This window comes from Gossypium hirsutum, chromosome A09 (assembly GCF_007990345.1).
Source record: "Gossypium hirsutum isolate 1008001.06 chromosome A09, Gossypium_hirsutum_v2.1, whole genome shotgun sequence".
Taxonomy (NCBI): domain Eukaryota; kingdom Viridiplantae; phylum Streptophyta; class Magnoliopsida; order Malvales; family Malvaceae; genus Gossypium; species Gossypium hirsutum.
In genome coordinates, this window is record NC_053432.1 from 4,851,214 (window position 1) to 4,868,123 (window position 16,910).

General features: G+C 34.1%; 1 non-coding gene across 1 annotated transcript; it reads left to right on the forward strand.

Moving 5' to 3' along the window:
• The first annotated feature begins 8,258 nt into the window (after positions 1-8,258).
• LOC121207366 (small nucleolar RNA R71) lies at positions 8,259-8,364 on the forward strand. The gene has a single exon (XR_005902456.1). It is a non-coding gene; the product is annotated as a small nucleolar RNA R71 (small nucleolar RNA).
• The last annotated feature ends 8,546 nt before the right edge of the window (positions 8,365-16,910 follow it).

Sequence of the window (16,910 nt, forward strand, 5' to 3'; positions counted from 1 at the left end):
CTATACCTTGCATATGAGACATTATACAAGTTGTAATGCCCCAAACTTATAATTTTTGAATTGTTAAAAATTGTCAAGTGAATTAACCTGGTTCAGTGTTTAAGTGTTGTACTTGTGTGTGTGAGGTTTTAGGTTCAAATCCTTGCCCCTTTGAAATGAGAATATTTTTTTTTAATTTCTTGCTTGTGCCGTCAATACGATAGAGTTTGGCTAGAATTTGAATTCTAAGGGAATCTGATAAGGATAAGGTACCAGATTTAGTGGGGCATATCAGTAGTTTTTTTTAATTCTTTTTAAAATATTTTCCCAAAAATTTCTCTCATGTTTTCCACTTCTCCTCAATTTCCGTTTATTCTTTCTTTTCCTACATTTTTCCTTGTTTAAATTTTACTCATGTTTAGTTTCTTTCACCAAAATTGCTTCTTTGTTCATAGCTTTCCTGCTTTCTTTCTTTTGTTGTTTCAAATCTTGTATGGGTGTGGTGTCATTCCATTGCTCTAATTCTTTTTGGGTGTTCCAATTTTGGTGTTACGTAAGAAAATGATTTTTCTGTAGTTGATATGGTAATCTATAATTGTTAAGTTTTATTCGAAAGAAGTGATTTTTACAAGTGGTACTTAGTTTTTAATTTAATTTGTGTTGCTAGGAGAATATCATGAGGCGTTCAATGTTCCTCCAGCGAATTAGGTTCTTATTTGCTATTCTTTGAGTATAAGTGACTTTATTTGCCATTGTTAGAGGCTGATATTTTTGTAATTAAGTTCAGTAGTTGACATTTGTTGTTTAATTAGTGATTCAGGTTGGGTATTTCGTGCCAATTATCTATTCTTAAATGTCATTTAGGAGTGTAGAAGTGTGTTGTTGCATCATGATTCAAAATTGATTAGGTGTGTAACGAAAAACTTGAAAAGTAGCCAATAACACTAAGCTAAAAAGTGAATTGTCGATGCCACATAGTCGTGTGACAATGTAACACCCTTAGCCTGTACCTGCCACCGGATTAGGGTTACGGAGCATTATTGTACAAACAAAACATTTAAAAATACATCTCATACATAATCATTAACATATTATAAATCAATGATTCATATATATATATCGTCCCTAAATCAAGCCCTTGAGGCCTTAGAAATACATTAAAAACAATTTAGGACTAGATTGGAAACATTTGGAAAGTTCAAGAAAAAGTTAGAAAAATTTAACTATAGGGATCACACAGCCGTGTGGCCAGGTTGTGTGCTTCACATGGCTGAGAGACACATCTGTGCCTCAAGCCATGCAACAATTGAAATATAGACACATGGTCATGTCCTAGCATGTGTTCTTAGCCGTGTAACTCACTGAGTAAAGTTATACAGCCGTGTCACACGCTAGTGTCTCAGGCTGTGTAACTCTCGAAATAGCCCCACATGCCAGTATGCCAGGTCGTATGCTAGGCTGTGTAATTGCTTGACTTGCACACAATAAAACCTACAGGGGACACACAGCTGAGTCACACGCCCATGTCTCAGGCCTTGTGAACATGAATTTGCCCAAAATTCAAGCGTATTCCATGACCAACTCATGCATATACCTAAAAGCCTTTTGTACACATAATCAAAGCATCACAATTTACATGTAATGACCAATTCAACAATCCAAAACCAACCAACAAATATGACATACAAGGCACCTCACATGTATTCATTTACAACTTACTTAAACATGCATATATTTGATAACATTTCCATAATTAAACATAATGCAACTTCTAACAAAACCTGCCACAATGTGACCATAAACACCTCATCACAAATTTACCATTTGAGTCATACCATTCATGCATCATAAATACCCCAAAAATGATATAATTTGACAAGCATTGAAAGGTACCAAAACCAAACAATTTATACATATCAAAACCATCAATTAAACATCCAACTATACATCACTATAAGTCCATCTATACATGCCATTGTAACCTTGGCCAAAATAATTAAAAACTATCAAAATTTATGGTGGAGAGTGTGATAGATCTTCGACGAGCTTTCAAATCTATCGAGCTTCTGATAATCTATAAAACATAGGAAAGAAAACTATGTAAGCACATAAAGCTTAGTAAGTTTGTAAAACATGAAACAAAACTTACCATTTCATTAAATAACATTTAATATAAGCATAATGTAATCCAACCACAAGCTTGGAACAAGTCTAAGCACATCGTCATCAATACACAAGTTAGTGCATTTTTACATAATTCGTTTGAATTAAACATTAGATGATTCATTTCCAAGTGAACATATATTATTTGTATCATTTAACCTTTCCATGAACATATGCATTTACCATATGAACACTTACTTTTTCAATCCATTTCAATGCCTTTGAACCATTTAGAATATCATCGAATACTCAGGAAAGCTCACACTAAATGTGCTTAAACATATAACCATAACATTTCCTTTACATCATTGCTCACACGAGCTGTGGGTCGTAATGTAAGCTACACGATGCTACTCACATGAGCTGTGCAGTATCTGCAACAAATGCAGGACCTCATCCATCGGAAGGACATTAAAGACCAGTACCCAAAACATGAAATCCCTAATGACATGTCATTTGTATCCTATGAATTCCTAAGGTTCAACCGGGACTCATTAACCGTTATACCATGATTTTGGATATACATTGTGCAATAACATTTTAAATACATATTAACACATAATTAAACAACATAATCATAATAATCCGTACATGATGACGTCACGAACTAACTAAAATACGACAAAGGCAAGCGCACCTATCGAATGATAGTATAGCTGTGGTGAATCGGGAATATCGTATCCACGAAGACTAAAAGTACTAGTAGTTACTATCTTTTTATTATCTAGCCGAATAAATTGAAGGGATTTATTTTAACCTAAATTTTAACTAAACTAATTACTAAACGACAAAGAGCGAATTAGGAAAATAATTGAAGAAAACTTATGAGAGAGACAATACCTAGGAAAGAATCCACCTAGACTTCACTTATTATTCTAAATCTGAATTAAATAATTTATTCATTTGACTTGATTTGTAGAAATCCCTAACTTATATTAATTCTCTTTCGAGAGTAAAAATAACTAACTCTAGGTTGATTAATTGAATTCTCTTTCTAATTAAAACCCTTATCGTCGCATTAACTCGATCTATGGATTCCCTTATTAGATTTGACTCTAATCCGGTAGATTTATGTCGTCCTATTTCTAGGATTGCATGCAACTCCACTCAATTATGTCAGATCTACTTTTAAACAGTGACTTTTGCTCCACTGATTAAACACATCAATCATAAATTAATATCTTGAAAACATTAAACATGAAGGTAAATAAACACAATTGAGATCAGGAACAAATATTTATCATGTAATTCAGAAAAATCAAATAATATGATATGTCTTAGGTTTCATCCTCCCTAGGTATCTAGGGAATTTAGTTCATACTTTTGGGGGAAAACATCTCAAAATTAGGAAAACAACAAAACATAAAAAAAAACCCAAAAACTTCAAGAGAAATTGAATAGAGATCTTCAATCTTGAAGGATATCCTACTTCTAAGTTGAATCCGTTGGCGTTCTTCGAGTCTTTTCTGCGTTCTACTCTGCGTGCCCCTTTAGGTCCTCTTCTAGTGTGTATTTATAGACTTTAGAATGCTCAAAAACCCTAAAAATTGGGTTTTTCCGCGTGGTAGGGAAGTAGGGTGCAAAATCGACACAGACTGGCACATGGGTATGTGGCCAGCCCGTGTGGAAATGCCCAGGCTGTGTCGATCCTAAAAACAACTATTTTTGCCCAATTTTGGCTTGTTTTTCACTCCTTTCGCTCCCCAATGCTTACCTAAGTTTAGAAACATGAATTTAAAAGATTAGAAGCATCAAATTCACTAATTCATATAATAAATCATCTAAAAAGCATCAAGAATGAGATTAAAAACATGTAACTTTTGTGGGTTATCAAATATCCCTACACTTAAGCATTTGCTTGTCCTCAAGCAAAATCCTTAACTCACAATTAAAATTAATCTTTCTCAACTTGTAATTCTCATCAATAATGTTTTGTCATAATTCACAAAAATCACACATTGATAATTCAACTAAAAGAGCCCTAAAGATTCAAACAATCCAAGTCACACATTTTTTTAAGACATGAAAACATAGGTATCTCCCCTTATCTAAGTATAATTACCTTTAATTCAAAATCGAAAAAATTTTACATCTTCACTAAAGATTCACTCAAATCACTCAAAGTGTTTAAGGTTAAAAAATTAAGCACTCAAAAGTCAATTAGAAAAGTCATTACCATAGGTTTGCATGAAAATAAAATCTCTACCACTATAAAATGATATGATACACAAATTAAAAGTCTTTAAAGGGTTGTAAAGGGCCTTGGGTTAAAGGTGTGGATAAAGGCTGAATAAGAAGATTAGAATCGAGATGGAATTGATAAATTACCTAACTAGAAAAAAAAAACTAATACTGAATAATTACATCAATTGAAATTATTAAAGAATAACACGAGTTTCTTCTCAGAATATGAAATTAACTACTTAAGCTTAAAAACATAGAACTAGTAATAATCAACATAAATGTATTTTTTTTCACTTTTTTTTTGAGAACAATGGATAATAAGAGAAAACTTAACAACTGGAACAAAAGAACATAGTTAAGCAACTAACCAAATCAAATCTTGACAAAAAAGGGGGTCAATAAAAACAGAAACAATTCTCAATGAATCAAAAATGAGTTATGGGTTAATATTAATGGGTAAATCAAGAAACAATTTGTTAGGCTTAAAGGGGTTCACTAAGGGTTAATTATGTAGGTAGGCTTTTTATGGGATAAGTGGGTTAAAACCTAAGTGCCTTTATCATCTCAGTATATCAAATCAAAGGTGTGGTCTCGACATGCATAATTAAAGCAAGTTCTAAAATAACAATTCAATATTGACACACTCATAACCAATAATAAAATGAGAAAGAAAAGTATATGCTCTAAAGGCTCAAAATATCACAAAAAAATATGATTTTCGATGTCAATCTTGCAAATCTCAAACTTCAAGATAATACCGCAATTTAGGGAAACAACCTAAAAAAATTTTTAATTCTGAAAATGGACTTATCATGCTTGATTCTCTCATGTCTTAAAGTTTAAATAATCAAATATCTATGAATTTAATCTAAAACATATCAATGATAATCACAAATAGATAATAATTCATTCTAATAGTAATATGAGAAGATTACTTTAACACAAGACATAATTTAGGGATTTTCTAATAATCATATAAATAACCTCCCCACACTTAAGATGTACATTGTCCTCAACGTACAAACCAAAATAATCACAGTAATAATATAATATCATAAGAGAGGGAGAGAATTGAAACTGCCCTGAATATTGGATGAAATTTCCAGAATAGTGAAAAGCGAAATTGTACCCAAATCTAAATGTAACTCATGATTCCGAGCAAACTAATAAGAAAATAAACACAAATAATAAATAAGATTAAGGGATTATAACTCGATTAGAAACAACCATATATATTTCAAAGGATAATAATGAAAATAAGTCGAAGAAAAAAAATAAATAAAGCAACTAAAACAAAATTAAAAAGAAAGATAAAAAATAAAACAATAATAATAAACTCAATGATACCAATTATAATAATAATAGTAAAAAAATACTTAAAAAAATAGAAATAGCAAAAAAAATATAATTAATTTAAAATATAAGTATAAGAATAATAAGTAAAATAAAATAAATTAGTAAAATAAAAAATAAAAATATAACAAATAATAATAAATAAAATAAAAATGGGGTGATTAACCCAGTTTTCACATGTCCATGGACACACCAGTGTGCTGTGGGTCACACGGCTATGAGCCAGACCATGTGTGTTTTCCTTCACTTCTCCCACGCCCATGTGGGATCCCACACACCTGGGTGGCTAGGCTGTGTGGGTCACAGGTCATGTCGCCAGGCCGTGTAACTCACTGTCGATTACCTTATTTCACACACGGCCTGCGACACACCCATGTGTCCAGGCCGTGTGCTCCACACTCCTGTGTGTCCAGGTCGTGTGGGTAAAAAACACACCCTTTTTTTTAGGATTTTGAAAATTAATTAATTTTAAAAAATATCATGGAATGAATTTAAGAAAATTAGCAGTGTTAACACTCGGGTTGCCTCCTGAGAAGCACTTATTTAAAGTCTAAGCTTGACTTACATTGTATTCGCACGGTCACTGTGGTTCGCGAAGTCAAAACTCCTCTTTTTCGCTGTCAATTCTATTATCAACATAAGGTTTTAGCCGAGTAATATTTACCTTAAAAGTGCCAAATTTAGAATGATTTACCTTGACTGTACCGTATGGGAAAATATTTAGTACCATAAAAGGAGTTGCTCCGTTTGCATTAAGCTCTAAATTGGTGATTCGAGGGTCTGTTTTATCCAACAATTCCTGATCCTCGACCTTAAAGTGGTTTGTTACAGCCTTATGCTCGTCATGGCTTTGTTTCGGTTCTGCATCGTGTATTTTTGGTTTCTCTTTGACATGTGTCTGCCATTCATCTAGTTCATCGATCTAAAGCCTTCGTTGTTCATGAGTTGATCTGTTTTTCTCACTTGAACCGGACCGTGGCTCTATCACCTTTTTTTGAGGAATTTCCTATAAAGAAGGTTGAGTTGCAAGGTTACTCACATTAAAAGAACTCGTAATATCATCTCGATCACTAGATATCCGAATAGAATCACAAGCTTGGAGTTTAATCGTGTCATCACCTACACGAAGTATTAACTAACCTGCACCAACATCTATGATAGTTCTAGCAATTGCTAAAAAGGGTCATCCTAAAATTAACGGTACGTCACTATCCTCATCCATGTCTACAACAACAAAATCAACTGGGAAAATAAATTTATCAATTTTGACGAGTATGTCTCCAACAATACCCCTAGGAAATCTAATTATTCTATCTACTAACTGAATGCTCATCCTAGTTTGTTTGGGTTTCCCAAGACCTAGTTGTTTAAACATTTTATAGGGCATGACATTAATATTCGCCCCTAAATCAGCTAAAGCATTATTAACACTAAAACTACCAATTAAACAAGGAATAGTAAAACTCCCTGGATCTTTTAATTTGTTGGGTAGTTTATTCTACAAGATAGCTGAGCAAACTGCATTTAACTTCACGTGCTACGAATCATCTAACTTTCGCTTATTTGTGAAAAGCTCTTTTAAAAATTTAACGAAATTTGGCATCTGCGAAAGAGCTTCAATAAACGGTAAGTTAATATGTAATTTTTTTACATAGTTTAAGGAATTTACTGAATTGTTCATTTGTGTGGTCTTTCCTTGTCGCGTTGGGATATGGCACATGCGGTTTATATTCCTTACCAATCGAATCTTGCTTATTTTGGCCTACCTCAACCTTACTATTGCTTACCACAGTTTCTTGCCTCAGTTTAGCTTCAGATTCAACAAACCCTTCTTCATCTCGAATAGTAATCGCATGAAGCTGCTCTCTTGGGTTAGTTTCAGTGTTACTTTGCAAGCTACCTTGTGGTCGTTCTGAAATCATCTTTTCCAATTGGCCGATTTGATTCTCCAGCCCTTGAATCAACGCTTGTTGATTTTTAAGGGCTGTCTCGGTGTTTTAGAAGCGGGTTTCTAACAGCAAAATAAACTTCGTCAACATCTCTTTAAGGTTTGGTTTCTTCTATTGCTGGTAAGGTGGTTGAAAGCCTAGAGGGGGTTGTGGTCTTTGATTTTCTTGACCACCCCAAGAGAAGTTGGAATGGTTCCTCTAACCTGTATTGTAAGTATTGCTCTAGGGATTATTCTGAGGTCTAGAATTATTACCTATATAGTTGACTTGTTCGTCTTTTTTGCTAAGGTTGAAAGATCGATTTTCTAGATGGTTCCCTCCTCCATTTACGTCGCATTGCATCACTGAATATACCTGTGTAGAATCATATAAACTATCAATCTTTTTATTCAAGAGTCCTACCTGGTTCAATAACATGGTGACTGCATCAACATTAAAAACATCGGTACTTTCATCGGCTTTGTCCTTATAACTTGCCACTGATAATTATTCAGTGACATCTCTTCTATAAACTCGTAAGCCTCCTCAAGTGTTTTATTATTTAAAGTGCCATCGGCAGATGCATCGATCAACTGCCTAGTTGAGGGGTTCAAACCGTTGTAAAAAGTTTGAACCTGTAGCTATAGAGGTAACCCATAGTGAGGGAACCTTCCAATAAATCCTTATATCTCTACCATGCATCATATAAAGTTTCCAAATCCATCTGTACGAAGGAAGAGATATCATTCCTCAGCTTGGCTGTCTTAGCCGGTGGAAAATACTTTAACAGAAATTTCTCGGTCATTTGCTCCCATGTAGTGATGGAACCTCGTGGTAGAGAGTTCAATCACTGTTTAGCCTTATTTCTTAATGAGAATGGAAACAACCGAAGGTGAATGGCATCATCAGAAATGCCATTTATCTTAAAAGTGTCTAAGAATTCTAAGAAATTGGCCAAATGAGTGTTTGGGTCTTTGTCCTGCAAACCATCAAACTGAACAAATTGTTGAATCATTTGAATAGTGTTAGGGTTTAGTTCAAAATTATTTGCAGCAACAACAGGTCTAACAATACTCGATTCAGCCTTAGTTAAATTGGGCTTGGCAGAATCATACATAGTACAGGTAGGATTCAGATTTGCAGGATTTACAACAACTATAGGAGGTAGCTAATTATTATGATTTTCTGCCATCTCCTCAGTATTAATAATAATATCCTCTTGCTCTTCTATTGTACTTTGTTGACTTTGCCTCGCTTCTCTACGGTTTCTGCGAGCTGTACTTTCAATCTCACTGTCGAATACTAGAGGTTCTGACGAGTTTCTTCTAGTCATAAACTAAAAGAACCTGCCAGAAGCAAATAAAAGAAAAGTTAGTAAATTAAAATAAAAAATAAAAATAAATTGTAATAAAAATAAAAATGCCTAAAGTAATAAAAATTAAGTGTTCCTAATATTTTAGTCCCCGGCAACGGCGCCAAAAACTTGATGACGTCACGAACTAACTAAAATACGGCAAAGGCAAGCGCACCTATTGACTGATAGTATAGCTATGGTGAGTCGAGAATATCGTATCCATGAGGACTAAAAGTACTAGTAGTTACTATCTTTTTATTATCTAGTCGAATAAATTGAAGGGATTTGTTTTAACCTAAATTTAACTAAACTAATTACTAAACCACAGAGAGCGAATTGGGAAAATAATCGAAGAAAACTTATGAGAGAGACAATACCTAGGAAAGAATCCACCTAGACTTTACTTATTATTCTAAATCTAAATTAAACAATTTATTCATTTGGCTTGATTCGTAGAAATCTCTAACTTATATTAATATCTCTTTTGAGAGTAAAAATATCTGACTCTAGTTTGATTAATTGAAATCTCTTTCTAATTAAAACCCTATCGTCACATTAACTCGATCTATGGATTCCCCTATTAGATTTGACTCTAATCCGGTAGATTTATGTCCTCTTATTTCTAGGATTGCATGCAACTCCACTCAATTATGTCAGATCTATTCTTAAATAGGGACTTTTGCTCCACTGATTAAACATATCAATCAAGAATTAATATATTGAAAACATTAAACATGAAGATAAGTAAACATAATTGAAATCAAGAACAAATATTTATCATGTAATTTAGGAAATCAAATAATAAGATCCGTCTTAGTTTTCATCCTCCCTAGGTATCTAGGGAATTTAGTTCATACTTTTGGGGGAAAACATCTTAAAATTAGGAAAACAACAAAACATAAGGAAACCCAAAAACTTCGAGAGAAATTGAATGGAGATCTTCAGTCTTGAAGGAGATCCTACTTCTGAGTTGAATCCGTTAGCGTTCTTTAAGTCTTTTCTGTGTTCTACTCTGCGTGCCCCTTTAGGTCCTCTTCTATTGTGTATTTATAGACTTTAGAATGCTCGAAACCCTAAAGATTGGGTTTTTTCGCGTAATAGGGAAGCAGGGTGCAAAATCAACACGAACTGCCACATAGGCCTATGGCCAGCCCATGTGGATCTTGGAAACAGCTCTTTTTGCCCGATTTTGGTTCGTTTTTTGCTCCTTTCGCTCCCTTATGCTCACCTAAGTATAGAAACATGAATTTAAAAGATTAAGAGCATCAAATTTACTAATTCATATAATAAATCATTTAAAAATGCATCAAGAATGAGATTAAAAACATGTTACTTTTATGGCTTATTAGTGCATACGAACTTACCTCAAAAACTAGGGCGTAAAACTAGATCGACTAAACCGAGGCTTTAGCTTTTTCCCGATCTAATTTCGTACGTGGTCTATCTTTATCTAAATAGAAAAATTCAATCCATTTAATAACCCTATTATTCAATTTAGTCCACATTTCATATTTATGAAAAATTAACATTTTACCTCTAGCATTTTAACTTTCCACAATTTAATCCTTAAGCTCATAGATTGAAATTTAAACATTTTAATCCTTTTATCAAGTTAGCTGAGTTCTCTAAGGAATTAAATCAACCCATACAAACCATCATTTCATCATTTTACCATAAACTTTTATTATTTTTACATATAAGTCCTTAAATACAATTTTCATCAAAATCAATGTACAAAACTTGTTTATTTATCAACAAGGACTCATAATCAACCATTAAACATCAAGAATCACACAAGAGCATTCAAGGCACAATCTTAAATCTTTAATAGTTTTGCAAATTAATCCTCGGGCTAGCTAGGTTAAGCTACAACAATCCTGAAAACATAAAAATCATTAAAAACAAGCTCAAAAATCACTTACATGCACCACCCAAGCTTGTCAAACTCAAGAAACCTAAAAATGGTTTCTTTTCCTTTGAAAAATTGGTGGAAGAAGATGAAAGAAAATGAGTGAAATTCTATTTTATTTAATTCTTAACCTTAATTGCTCATTTACTTTTATAACCTTTAATTAATATCAAAATTTCATCAAAAGCACATCATGAACATCCAATAACAACACAAATGGTCTAATTTCCATTTAATTTCTTTCATTTTAAAGTTTCATAGCCATTTGACCCTTTTAACAAATAGAACTCCATTTTTGTGTCTTTTATGATTTAGTCCTTTTTACTTAATTAATCATGTAGATGTCAAAACTTTTTAATGAAATTTTAATATGACCTTATTAACGTCCCATAAACATTACAAAAATAATAAAAGAAAAATTTTCTTGTCGGATTTGTGGTCCTAAGACCACTATTCTGATTTTACTGAAAGTAGCTATTACAGACAAGCCATGTGCTAGATCGTGTGAGCCATGCCGATTAGGTCAATTGGGTTGTGTGGGCCACACGGGCTTGTGTTGGCTGTGTGGGCCCATTTTTTGAATTTTACCTTAGGGTCATTTTTTATGTGGGATTCGAATTTAGCCCTTTCGTAGTGTCCGTACTGTATAAATAAAACTGTAAAACATGAGATCTGATATTTTACTTCTCTTAATGTGATTTTTGAAAGCATGATGTGTATAGCATGTATGTGATGTAATAGCATGATGTGACTTATGTCAATGTGACTTATAATTTGATGTGTATAGCATGTATGTTATATATATATGCATTTGATATCTGATTAGCATTGCATGTGCATTGGGGTGGGATTATGATTGATGGAGGAAGTGTTGGCAGTTTAATAATCTGCCTTATCTAGCGGTTTATACCACATTTATATGTTATGGTGGCTTGACCACATATATCTAATTATGGTAAATTAGCACAATATATCTGGTAGCTTGGTTGCACTATTTTGAAAAGTGACATACGCTCACTTAAGGTGTGTGGGGTTGGATAGGTATATATTATCCAATTGGTGGGTAGGGATGGTCAGAGATTGTGTGTAGCAAATGAGGGTAGGACTTATATCTTTTCTGAATTTGCATCTATTTTTGTATATGATTATAATTTTGTATTTGTATGTTATTTGTTAGTTAGGCTGAGTTACACGTTGAGCTCATTAACTCACCCTTTGACTATTTTTTCTAGTTAATCAACCAACCTAGGATTGAATGGCGCGCGGGAACTCATAAATTGTTTTGCCCAGACTGCCGTGTGACCTCTATTTTTTTGTTTTTATCCTACTTTTATGTTATGTTTTGAATTAGTCACTGATTGTTCCTAAATTGATCCTAGAGCTTCGGAGGCTGAATTTAAGCTCTATTTTTGTATGAATAATGAGATTATTGAATAATTATCTATAGTTAATTGTTTTAAAGTAAATTTTCAATTGAAATTGCATATTCTTTTTCTGTTAAATGTTGTAGCATCTTGTAACCCTAATATGGTGACGGAGATGGGTGAGGGAGTGTTAGAATAATGTTCTCCTGGTCCTTGAAAAAAGAGTTTTCCACTATTTTTTTTCTTGACTTTCTAGAAATTCATAATTGTATTATGGTATTGTCAGCTACTTATCCAAATTGACGATACATTCCTTTACGAAATATACGACCATCAGTTGTTATTAGTTGTTGCATAAGATGGTAACCGAAAAATCCTACCAATAGTTATTGCAATAACTCCTGAATAGTCTAGGGATGACTGGGATTTCTTCTTAACTAACCTAAGAAGGCATGTTGTGCCGCAACCCAATGTATGCATCATTTTCGACAGGGGCACCGAAATACATGATGCATTTGATCGGTGTTCAATCCTATGGGATCGTGCACACCATAGGTATTTTTTTACGTCTTTTAGTGTTTAAACTACATAGGCCGATACCATAAGGATGCGGAGCGATGACATGTCATTAACATGGGTACGTTGTACATAGAATTTCTTTCATGTATAACAATAAAACAAATACATTTGGGTCGCGTTTTTTGAATGCAATATTGATTGTCATCGACAGGATACGAGCTCATCCAACATCTATTCCATGAAATGTTGGAGAGACTACGGGCTGTAAACCGACTAGGTGTGATGTACCTCGATAGGATATTGAAGGAGCAGTGGATGCGGTCGTATGACGGAGGACTACGATACGAACACATAACCATGAATCTAGCAGAATGCATTAATTTTGTACTGAAGGGGCCACATCATTTTTTGATAACCTCGATGGTTAAGGAAACATATTTTCAATTAGCAACCAAGTTTTTAAAGCAGGCTGAGACATACGCGGGACAGGTAAAGGGCAGTCACATTTGGTACGAATTGGAGCTAAAAGATATTAGGAAAAATATAGAAATCACGAACTCAATAGCTATAGTGTGTCACTCGTGACCAAATCTAATATTTTGGGTTACACAGCCCTATAGACCCGACCGAGAAGTTATCGATGGAGCGAATTGCATAGACTTGAGACAAATTTCCTGCCACTATGGGAGATTTCAAGCACTTCATTATCCATGTGGACATGCAATTGTGACATGTGCCTTAGCACGTGTAGATTGCATGACCTACGTTGACAAAGTTTACTAACTTGAACAACATATAATGTTTGGAAATCTAAATTCCCACCTATCCTAGATGAAAGCATGTGGCCGCTTACCTTGCACGCTCCTTTTGAGTTGGTACCAGATAAAAACTTGTAGCGCAAGCTGAAAGGTCGACTGAACTCAACTCGAATACTAGGCATTATGGATTTTCAGGACCAGGGAAACACACTGTGGTTGTGCGGTTACTGTAACATGTCCTCACCTCTCGGGATCTTCATGGTGAAGAGCTAATTAAAATAGTAAATCATGCAATGAAAACACTGACTTATTCATTTACTGATTATTTTTTTCTAAAAATTGTAAATTAATATTAATTATTAAAGTAAGATATATTACAATACATAAGTCAAGGTTTTAAACTTTTTCTGTACCTTCTTAGAAAATCTTTGCTTTCTCAAAATATTGTACTTAACAAATGAATGGAGAAAAACTTAAATGAAATAGTAACATAAATAATTGTAAATTTTAAACTTACAATATAATATGGTACAAAGCAAACAAATTTAATAGATTTGTTTCGTAGATTGTAAATACATGAACATTTCATATGTAAAATAAAATATACAATTTGGGAAATTTGCAAATAACATAATCATCGGTGTCCCGAATGTGTGCCACAATTGGGTGGGCTTCGGGCACTCCTAGGGTTTCGTCACACTATTTGGGTTGGTGGCTTCTCATTGACTTTATCTTCATGTTCACATGCACGTCAGGGTTGATTGCCATATTCATTTCCTTCCTCTATGGTTGACTACGACTGTGTCCTAGCCGCCCATTGTACAACTCCTCTATTTGAGTCAGCAGTTGCGAGGATGACCCACTTTGGTTGAAAAATGATACTAGGGGTGTTTACGACACTATTGATGGATGACTGCAAGGTGTCACATGGGCTGGTTACGGATAAAAGGTGAGAATTATCGGTGATATCGAATGCATCGGTGTTGTTGGAAACATTGGCATGTAATATGCTTGTGTGTACTATAGTGCTTGTGTAAAATAAATTGATGTTAAAGGTGTTGATGCAAGGAATGATTGTGCGTGCTATGGTGTTTGTGTAAACTAAACTGAGTTGAATGTGTTGATACGGGGAATGATTATGCATGTTGTGATGCTGGTGTCAAATAAACTGGGTTAGAACCAAAAATATATGAACCATACTAACTGGATGTTGTGCAACAATCAAGTCCTTTTGTGGACATGGAACAAATGTTGATACCTCCAGCGGCATCTTCTCCCAACCTATGATTAATGGGCCTTCGTCTTGGCCTCTTACGGCGACGTTGCCTACTCTTTTCTCAAGTCGATAGTAGATACAGCTTGCCGTTATGCCTGAACCAGTTCAAGTAATCTAGAGATGTCACCAACTTAAATGTACCAAATAGCAAGATTTATCTGGAATTAATAGACCTCCGATCAACCTCAAGATGAATGTGTGTGCGAATCGTTCTTTTGCAACATCACTCGTGGAAGTCTCGATAGTTTTAAAGTTGTCCTCCAACCATCTCATCTCGATTCTACTACCCTAAACTTGTTCGACACCTTCTCTAGTAATTGCTCAAATGTTACACTCCAATCGGGACTAATCATTGGCCCTATAACGACTTCTCCATCGACCAGTAGACTGAGTTGTAAACTAACATCCTCGAGTGTAATCATACACTCACCGCAGGGAATATAGAATGCATGTGTCTCTTATCTCCATCTTTTGACCAAAGCACTGATAATTGGGGAATCCAATTTATTTCGTTCGATCATGCGAGCCATGTATAAAAATCATGCATATTGCAAGTGTCATAAATGACACCCGATGCACCTTTGCTTAAATTATTTATGTACGTCTCCAAAATCTTATCTTCAGGTTGAGTATATAAACATAAAAAATTAATAATCTAAGAAATATACTAATTAACTATTTAAAATTAAATAATTTAATAATATTTTCTTACCATTTGTAATTTAACGCCAGAGATGTGCTAGTCATCCAAACAAATAAGCTGATTTGCCATTTAAAAAATTTAAGGAATAAAATAAAACCGAAGAGAATAAAATTTAGAAAAATAATTAAAAAAATAATTGAGAACTGAGAATTAAGAATTGAGGATTGAGGATTGAGGATTGAGGATTGAGAATTGAGAATTGAGAAATGAGAAATGAAAATTGAGGATTGAGAATTTAGGATTGAGGATTGAGTTAAAAAGAATAAGGTTTGGAGGGGGTTTATAGAGGAAAAATTATGGTTGTTAGACCCTTTTTAGCCTTTGAAAACATTACAATTGGAATAGTTACCGTTGAAAAAAAACGTGTCCTAAAGGGCTCGTTTTCCTTTCTCTCTCTGATGGGCGTCGAAACCACCACAAAAATAATTACTACAATAAAATAACTCTAAACAATAGTAAAGAGCAGTAGAGTCGATTCCACAGGGATTGGTGATTATGATCAACTTTCGTGTTTTCTCATGAACATAATTTTTGTTGTGCCGATAATCGTGGCAATAGACGTGGCCACGACTCCAAATGACCTCCTTAAAGATAAATAAATTAGGGGAGTTTTGAAATGACTAGAAATTAAATAAATGAAATGGAAAAAATAAATAATTAAAGAAATCGAAAATAAAATTAAATTGGGAAATAAATTTGGATTTTGTAGACATAGTTATAAAGCCTTAGCCTTAAACTCAATGGATTTTGGTTTTTGAATCGGTCCTCAAAAATTAGTTTCCTCCTCCAAACAATACACTAGTTATAGCGGCTAATAACGTCCTAACCATCAATTCTTCCTCTCGTAGTTGATCCCAGTACGCCCTGCAAACCAACCCTTAGCGATTGTCTAATCGAGATACATGCGTTTGTAATTCAAGGCCCCGACAGCCTTGCATTCTGAAGAACCCAACTCGGATTAATGGTCTCAACCGCGCGGGATGTTTAAATCTGATCACAATCTCCTTTAAATTGTTTGCGAAAATCCAAATACAGCACGGCCGACTCGTCTTCCCAACTATATGCCAAAATAACTCCAAACCAATGCGCTTTTTGAATTGAAATCGAATCAACTTTAAAGGATGAATTTGTCAATCCTGATATTCAGGATATATGATGAATACCGATTTGAAGGATTTTTAGTGCAGATATGTTTCTCACGATTCCTGACCGGAAATAATAGTGGCCCAAAGCTAATTTGAATTTAGTGAAGCATGAATTTAATCATGCTTTGGTTGGTTATGGAAGTGGATTTGAATAAAAATGGTGGAAGTTGGAAAGGAAGGAACTTGGAAAGCAATTAAACAGTTTTGCAAAGAAACAAGGAAATGAAAATGGAATAGCAATATGCTACTAACGCATGAAATTGGAAGTGAAAAAG